The sequence below is a fragment of the Rattus norvegicus genome, chromosome 8 (assembly GCF_036323735.1).
Source record: "Rattus norvegicus strain BN/NHsdMcwi chromosome 8, GRCr8, whole genome shotgun sequence".
NCBI lineage: Eukaryota > Metazoa > Chordata > Mammalia > Rodentia > Muridae > Rattus > Rattus norvegicus.
In genome coordinates, this window is record NC_086026.1 from 17,343,552 (window position 1) to 17,351,419 (window position 7,868).

The 7,868-nt window shown below is 39.1% G+C and overlaps 1 pseudogene; it reads left to right on the forward strand.

Annotated features, from left to right (window-relative positions):
* The first annotated feature begins 5,063 nt into the window (after window positions 1–5,063).
* On the forward strand, window positions 5,064–5,894 carry Tcea1-ps1 (transcription elongation factor A1, pseudogene 1; annotated as a pseudogene).
* Window positions 5,895–7,868: the final 1,974 nt, after the last annotated feature.

A 7,868-nucleotide genomic window follows, 5' to 3' on the forward strand; every position in this document is an offset into this window, starting at 1 on the left:
GGAAGGATTCTTCTCAGAAACAGAATAATTGAGATGCACAGGTTTCCAGCTTTCCTTCTCTGCACTCCCTGAGGTACAATGAGAGCTACTGTCCTCATCAACATGTCATCATATACATGCTCCTGTTATTTGCAAGGCAAGGAAGAGGATCTATAAGATTCCACCTTTGTGAATCTACAATTGGGGAACCAACAGATACCAAGTTACACTCTTTCATTGTTCTTGATGGGTGAAAAAGTATGATCTCCCAAGTGATCCGGACAGGATGTGTGGGCTAATCAAATAGTCTTACCCTGTTCTATTTTTCCTTTTGCAAACAAATCTCTCAGCCCATCTTAGACAGTGTTCTATTGCTGTGAAGAGACTCTCTGACCGTGGCAACTCTTACAAACTAAAGCATTTAACTGGGGCTCACTTAGAGTTTCAGAGATTTAATCTATTATAAGCAAGGTGGGAAACATCGTTGCTCTCAGCAACACAGTGCAGAGGACTAGCTGGGAGTTCAGGCAGCAGGAAGAAAGAGACACAGACATGACTTGGGCTTTGAAACTTCACAACTTATCTTACAATTACACAATCCCTTCATTAAAGCCATTCCTCCTAATCCCACCCAAATGGTGACACTCGTTGATGACTAAGCATTCAAATATATAAGACTATGGGACTACTCTTACTCAAACCACTATGTAGCCTTACTAACATTTCCCAGATGCCTCTGACATCTATTTATAGGTTCTAAATAAGTAACATGAGAAAATTGTCATTTCCAACTTCATATATTAGTTCACTAAGGGTTCTTAACTCATGTAAATGACATATAGCTATGACTCTGTTTACTTGAAAAACCTGAACACAAAGATAGTTCCATCTGTCTACAAGGAGTACAATTGATAGTACAGAAGTTGCTTCTGTGCCTCCTTCTAATATTAGTTATTTCTAGAAATAAACCACATACCAACCATTATCATTGTAGACGAATCTTCCCTAATTATGCTGTTTTGAATAGGTGTGGCATTATAAACTCATGTGTTTGAGTGACTGGTGTACACCATTGGCGCTGTTAGAAGGTATAACGTTGTTGGAGGAAGTGTGTGATTGTGAACATAAATTTTGTGGTCTCCTAAGATCAAGGTATGATCCAATGTGGCACATCGTCTCCTTCTGGTGCCTGTGAATGAAAATGTAGAATTCTAAACTTCTTCTTCAGCACCATGTCTTCCTGAAAGGCACTGTGTTTCTTGCCAAAACAATGCACAAAGCCTCCGAAACTCTAAACCAGCACCAATTAAATGTTTTCCTTTATAAGAGTTGACACAGTCATAATATCTCTTCATAGCAATAAAAGTGTAACTAAGACACTAATTGATTTTGATCAGAGAGCCGTTTACAATTTTTCTGACATTTCTGTTTTGTTTTTTAGCAAATGTTTTTAATGAAATGATTATTTTCTCTTGATTTAAACAGCAATGTTTCATTTACCTAATTTTAAGTAATTAACACAAAGGTAAACATAATAATATGGATGTCCTATAATTTAAAATAATAAAATTATTGTCCTGTTTGTGTCAAACATCTTTCAGATGTTTATTTTTTCCTGGCAATCTGAGGACAAATAAGGTTCCCTTCAGAAAGCTCGGATTTCTTGTCATTCTCAGGTGAGAGATGTTCGTGGGTCTCATTCTTTTACTAGAAATTAGAACTGTGCAGCTTCTGCCTTTCGTGTGGTGAGGTGTTTTAAGGAAAAGGTCCAACTCTGACTCTCTCTGATACTATTGCTGACAAGCTACCGTATAGGAACATACTGACAGTTACTTTCTCACTCAGTATCTGAGCTCCCCAAATCTATGAGTTATTGTCTGTGGCAAATTATCAAAAGTACCTGAACTCTAATACCAAAGAAGTTTCTTTCTCACTCTTTCATATATATGGTGTGAAATTATACCTGTTAAGTGTCTTGTTCTGTGTCTGTGGTTCCCAGGATGTTACGCTGTCCACACCATATGGAAGATTTATCTTGACTTATCTTTCTGCTCACTTATTTTCCCTCACCCATGTTCTGCCTTGTGATGAACATCCCAAAGACATTGTTCTTGTTTGTGTACAGGTCTTTTCCCACAGTGCTTGCTTTGATGCTAAAATTACAAGCACATACCTGCGTGCTATTCACTTTTTCTAGGTAGGTCTTAATATATTAATCATAGCTACTTAGGTTTCCTGTCATATTTTTACAATGTTTGTATCCTAAGCAATCTATTATTCTGTTTAATTTCTCTCTACAGATGTATTTTTCTTTTACCTTTTGAGACCCACCTTGAAATATTGAAATAATGTGCAGATTGTGCAAAAGAACCGTGGTGTAAGGACACGTATGTTATCTGTTGTATTTTTAAAATGACACTTTAAGTAGGTAGGTGTTTGATGATTTGTTTGATGATTGCTGTCAATGAAACTTTACCACCTTTGTTCTGGATCACAGCTGAATTTTGTACTGGATTTTGGAGCTTTTCTAGCCTGGATGCATTGTTAGCATTGCAGAGAACTGTGAAGAACTTGCCAAAAATGTGATCAAGAAGAGGCCTCTCTTAGGGTTACCTTTGCTGTGATGAAACACCGTGACAAAAAGCAACTAGGTAAGAGGAGGTTTTATTTGGCTTATATATCCTGTACTTCAATCCACTGACTGTTTTTAGCTTACAGGAGATTCTAGGTCCCCTCAAGGTACCTAGCAATAGCTTAGGTCATCTCCTACCACCATTATCTGCCACTGTCAGGTTCAGGTGCCCTGGCATATGAAAGGACTACTCACCACTCTTGTTGGCTCTCTCAACCTAGTCCAATGTGTTCACTACCAGCGCCCCTCTCTCTCTCTCTCTCTCTCTCTCTCTCTCTTTCTCTCTCTCTCTCTCTCTTCTTCCCTGTCCTCCCTTCTCTGTTTTCATGGCTCTGCTCTCATCTGTCTGTTTCTACCACTTATGTAAGCCCTCACTAACCTCCCTTCCCCCAAATAGACCTTGGTTATATGATATTTGACACGTGGGATGATTTCTTGGGGGGGGCTACCTTTGCATGGGCCTACCAGGACCACTAGCCAAGGAGTAGCACCCCTCACAAAGGAAGCCTCCTCCCACTCCTTCAATCACTATTTAAGAAAATGCCCTATAGGCTTGCTTATAGCCAGATCTTATGGAAACATTTTCTCAATTGACATTCCCTGCTCTCAGATGACTATAGGTTGTGTCAAGTTGACATGAAACTTGCCAGCATAATATTTCCCTTTTCACTGTTAAGCCTCAACCTTCTGTTTCTTACTCATCCTCAAGATCACACATTAATATGGATATCACAATATAAAACAATTTACAAACATAAAATGTCCCAAAAACTTTTTTCAAATACTGAATGTTGATTCAGTCTCTTTAAAAATCCCAAGTCACTTTTAAAATTCAAAACCACTTTAAAAAGTTCAAAGTCTCTCAACCGTGGGCTCTTGTACAATAAAAAATATGTTAATATGTTAAAACTTTTATACTTCAAAGGGAAGAAGTAGGGTGCGATCACCATATGAATAAATTAAAACCAAGCCCCAACAGCGTAAACTTAATGTCCAATGTCTGTAATTCACTTATGACTTTCTGGTCTCTTCTAAAGGGTTGGGGTCACTTACACGGTTCTGCCCACTGTGGCATCACAGTGTTTTTCCTAAGTGTGGACTACCTCCATTCCAGACATGCTGCTGATCTTGGAGGACATCCCGTGGTACTGCCATCTTCTATTGCAACAGGCCTACATTTTCACCAATGGCCTCTCGTGGACTCTTTCCATGGTGGTAAGTTCCAGCTTCTCTTCATGTTTTCTGCAGTCCTGAGGATTCAAGTGCTACACAGGCTGCACCTTCACTAATGGTCTCCTCTGGCCTCATGTAATGCCAAGCCTCAACATATCTCAGCGACCTCCTTGTGCCTTCAATACCAGTGGGAGACTTTTATACATTACCAAGATTGTCTCTTAGCACAAGGACCAACCTTGACCACCTGAGGAAATCATTTATGTGCTAACTGTAAGGAATCTTTTCTCAGAAGATTTCATCTCAATGATGCTAGTCTCTTTTTAACACTCCTAAAATTGCCGCTGCCATTGACCAACATCAAGCATCCTAGCAAAGCAAAGGTTTCACTTTAGTTATCCTTATGTCTTGGTAGTCATAGCAGCCTCTTCAGCACCAGATAACTAGAACCATAGATTCTTAAATCACAATGTGCAAAGCCTTTATAGAGTCTTCAGTGACTCTCAAACTCCAAAGTCCTTCCAACACTGCCAAAGTCCACACAATCAGTTCTTTCACAGCCATACCCCACGTTTGTCTTAGGTTAGTTGAATAGGAGAGAGTATGTTTGTTTGGCCTACACATCCTATATTGCTGTCTATTGAAAAAGTCAAGGAAAGAATCATACAGAAGAGGAACTTGAAGGCAGGAATTGAGGCAGAGGCTACAGAGAGCTGCTTAGGAGTACTTACGGGCTTACTCCTCATGCTTCTTCAGTCTCCTTTCTTATACTCAGCAACTACAAGTACATAGGTGGCAACAACCCAATGGACGGGGCCCACTCCCATCAATTGCTAATTAAGAAAACGCCTTATAGTCTTGACTATAGCCTGATCTTAAAGGAGTCTTCTTTTCAAATAAGGTTCGATTCTGAAGACTGTTTTAGCTTGTGTCAAATTGATATAAAACTATCCCCAAGGCTTATGGAATCTTATGACTAAACCAAATGTTGAAGATCTTGTGTCCATGGATCAGACAGGCACACGCATATCTAAACATGTTATTTTTCAGAGCAGAGATATTAGAGTAACTTGAGACAAATAAATATCATGCAGCAGCCACGGGCTGGGTCTGTGAAGAAGGCCTAGGCCATCTGCTTTGCAGATTGTCGAGTTTCTGTGCAGCTTCTCTTGCTTCCTGTCTGCAGTGGCCCAGTGAGAGGAGGCCTTCGGGAGCCATAGAGGATGAGGTGGTTCACATTGCCAAGAAGATGGACAAAATGGTGCAGAAAAAGAATGTGGCTGGCATATCGGACATGCCGAAAGAGCTTAAGAATATTTGCATGCCCCTGGAATTACTACAGTCCACGAGATTTGGAAAGTCTGTTAATGCTATTCTCAAGCAGAGTACAGATGAAGAAGTCATTTCTCTAGCCAAATCGCTCATCAAATCCTGGAAAATATTATTAGATGAACCATCAACTGGTAAAGACCCTGAAGGAAAAAAAAAAAGAACCTGCAATTTCATCACAGAATATCCCTGAGCAAGAGAAGAAAGTTGTTCCAGCAGCAACATAAGCACCAGTAAGGATGAGACAAGCACTCGAGATACTTATGCTTCATCTGTTCCTCGGGCACCAAGCACTTCTGATTCTGTGCGGCTCAAGTGTAGGGAGACACTTGCTGCTGCTCTCCGGACAGGAGATGATTATGTTGCTATTGGAGCTGATGAGGAAGAACTGGGATCTCAGATTGAGGAAGCTATATATAAGGAAATAAGGAATACTGACAAGAAATACAAAAGCCCAGAACGAACTAGAATATCAAATATTAAAGATGCAAAGAATCCCAATTTAATGTGCTGTGTGGGAAAATTTCTCCTGACCTATTTGCTAGAATGAGAGCAGAGGAAATGGCTAGTGATGAGCTCAAAAAAGACAAAGAAAAACCTGACCAAAGAAGCCATCAGGGAGTGTCAGAGACCAAAACCAGTGGAACCCAGACTGACTGGTTCACTGTGGCAAATGTAAAAAGAACTGCACTTATACACAGGTGCAAACTCGGAGCGCTGATGAACAAATGACAACATTTGCGTATGAAATTAATGTGCAAATCGGTGGAAGTTCTGTTGAGTTTGGGAGAATTGGCAAGGTATCTGGACCATTAAGAACAATGAATTTTGCAATTAGCCTTAAAATTAAGCCAGGAAACTCGTTTCCCTGCAAGTGAAATGTGCAAACAATATACATCTCATGTGTTGGCCTTTGTTGTTTACCTGACAGTCTCTGCGGACTCAAATCAGCTGGGACACTAAAACATAATTGTATAATGTGTTGCTTCGTTTTTCTTTTTTATAGGTTGATGTTGAATTTTATGAAATATTAACGTTTTATAGTCTAGAACACATAAATTCTGAAGATCTGTTAATGCATAAAGATAAATTGTTTTGCTCATTGGTATGTACCTAAATTTTAAAGGAAAGGGGATAATATAAATTTTAGAGTTACCAAATATACTATATATTCAAAAGTAGAACTTGACTAGCCTGTCAAAGTTGTGCACACAATTTGAACTCGCATATTATTTTACTCTTAATTACTGTGCTCACAAAGCCTCAGTTCCTTAGATCTCTTGCATCTGTGACTAACCAAAGTGACCATTTCTTGTATTTCTCACACAGGTATATTACCATATTTGAATAGATTTTACTTTGAAAACTGACTTGTTTGCTATCAGTTTATTTTGCTTGACTTTGTGCTATATTTTAGTTCTACAGAACTCTGCTATAATTTTCTGAGCTTTTCACAAAACAATACATACTTCTGGTGAATTTTCCCCTAATAGAAGGACATGCTGTGAAGAAAATGTTAGTATCTGAGTAGAGTTCCTGAAGGCAGCATGACTGTTCTTGCACTTGGAAACTTACTAACCATGGAGTAAGCCTGGGAACTATGTGAATCACTAAGCTGTGCTCTTTGCATATGGAGGCTGCAAAAAAAATCCTTTAAATCTTTTGTGCTAAATTTTTCTTACGTGATGTCAAGTCAACTGAAGTAAAGGTTGTAGCAAGTAGTTTTGCAAAACATACTTCACGATTAAGTTTTACTTTTGTTTAAATGTGTTCCACTTGTTTTGCTAGTAATAAGCAGTTGTTTTTACATTGCTTTCTTGACACAGGTATCCTAATGTATATAGTAAAGGCCACTGTTAAAAGGCTCACAACTTTCTAACAGTGATTCTGTTGGTGTTCAGACTTCTGTGTAAAAACCACTACACGAGCTTTGCCCTCTTCTCTGCTCTGTAGATCATTGGACATAACATAGAAAACACTTAGTGTGTTAAAAGGATAAAATACATTTTGGAAGAATTAGTTTCAAAGTAGTAAGGTTAAAATAGTCCCACTTTTAAGTGATCCACTTTAAAATTTGTAAACACTTTTTTGTTAAAGATAAAAATAAAGAAAGACAGAAAGAAATACACTGCACTCTGAGGGGCTGAAGTAAACAAAGTCTTATTGCCAACAAATCTATTGGGCATATTTCAAAATGGTGGTTGTCCTTCAAGCCTAGCAAGGTATTTCAATAGCAATGTGTGGTATGTTATAAGGATGAGGGTGGAGTTTCCCTAACTACAAGATTGCTGAAACTGAAAGTCACAAAACTGTAAGACAGTCCAGACAGCTGTGGCCCCCTAGATCTTCCTACTATCCTGTCTCCCCACCAATGCCTAACAGTACAAATAGTCCAGCAGCTTCTCCTCTGGTGAGCAGCCCTTCCTGAGCCTGTACTTCTTCCAGGCTCCAGCATCCCTAGTGTTTGCCTGCATCTGGCGATTTTCTTCTCAAAGGATAAAATGGTAGATTCTAGGTTTGCAGTACACCAGAGATGCAGTTGCTTTTGCAATTGTATCATTATTCCCCAGATGTCCCTGTGAGCAGCTCGAGTCATTAGAAAGAGGACGTGTCTTAGAAATAAAAGAGTGAATCCAGAGTTTGCAAAGTAGTTGTTGACTGCTCAGCCATGTGCATTAAACACTAGATGTGATAGAATGTATAGACAGATTAATGGGTGTTTATCTAGGAGGTGATTTTAAAGACATGAAAGAAA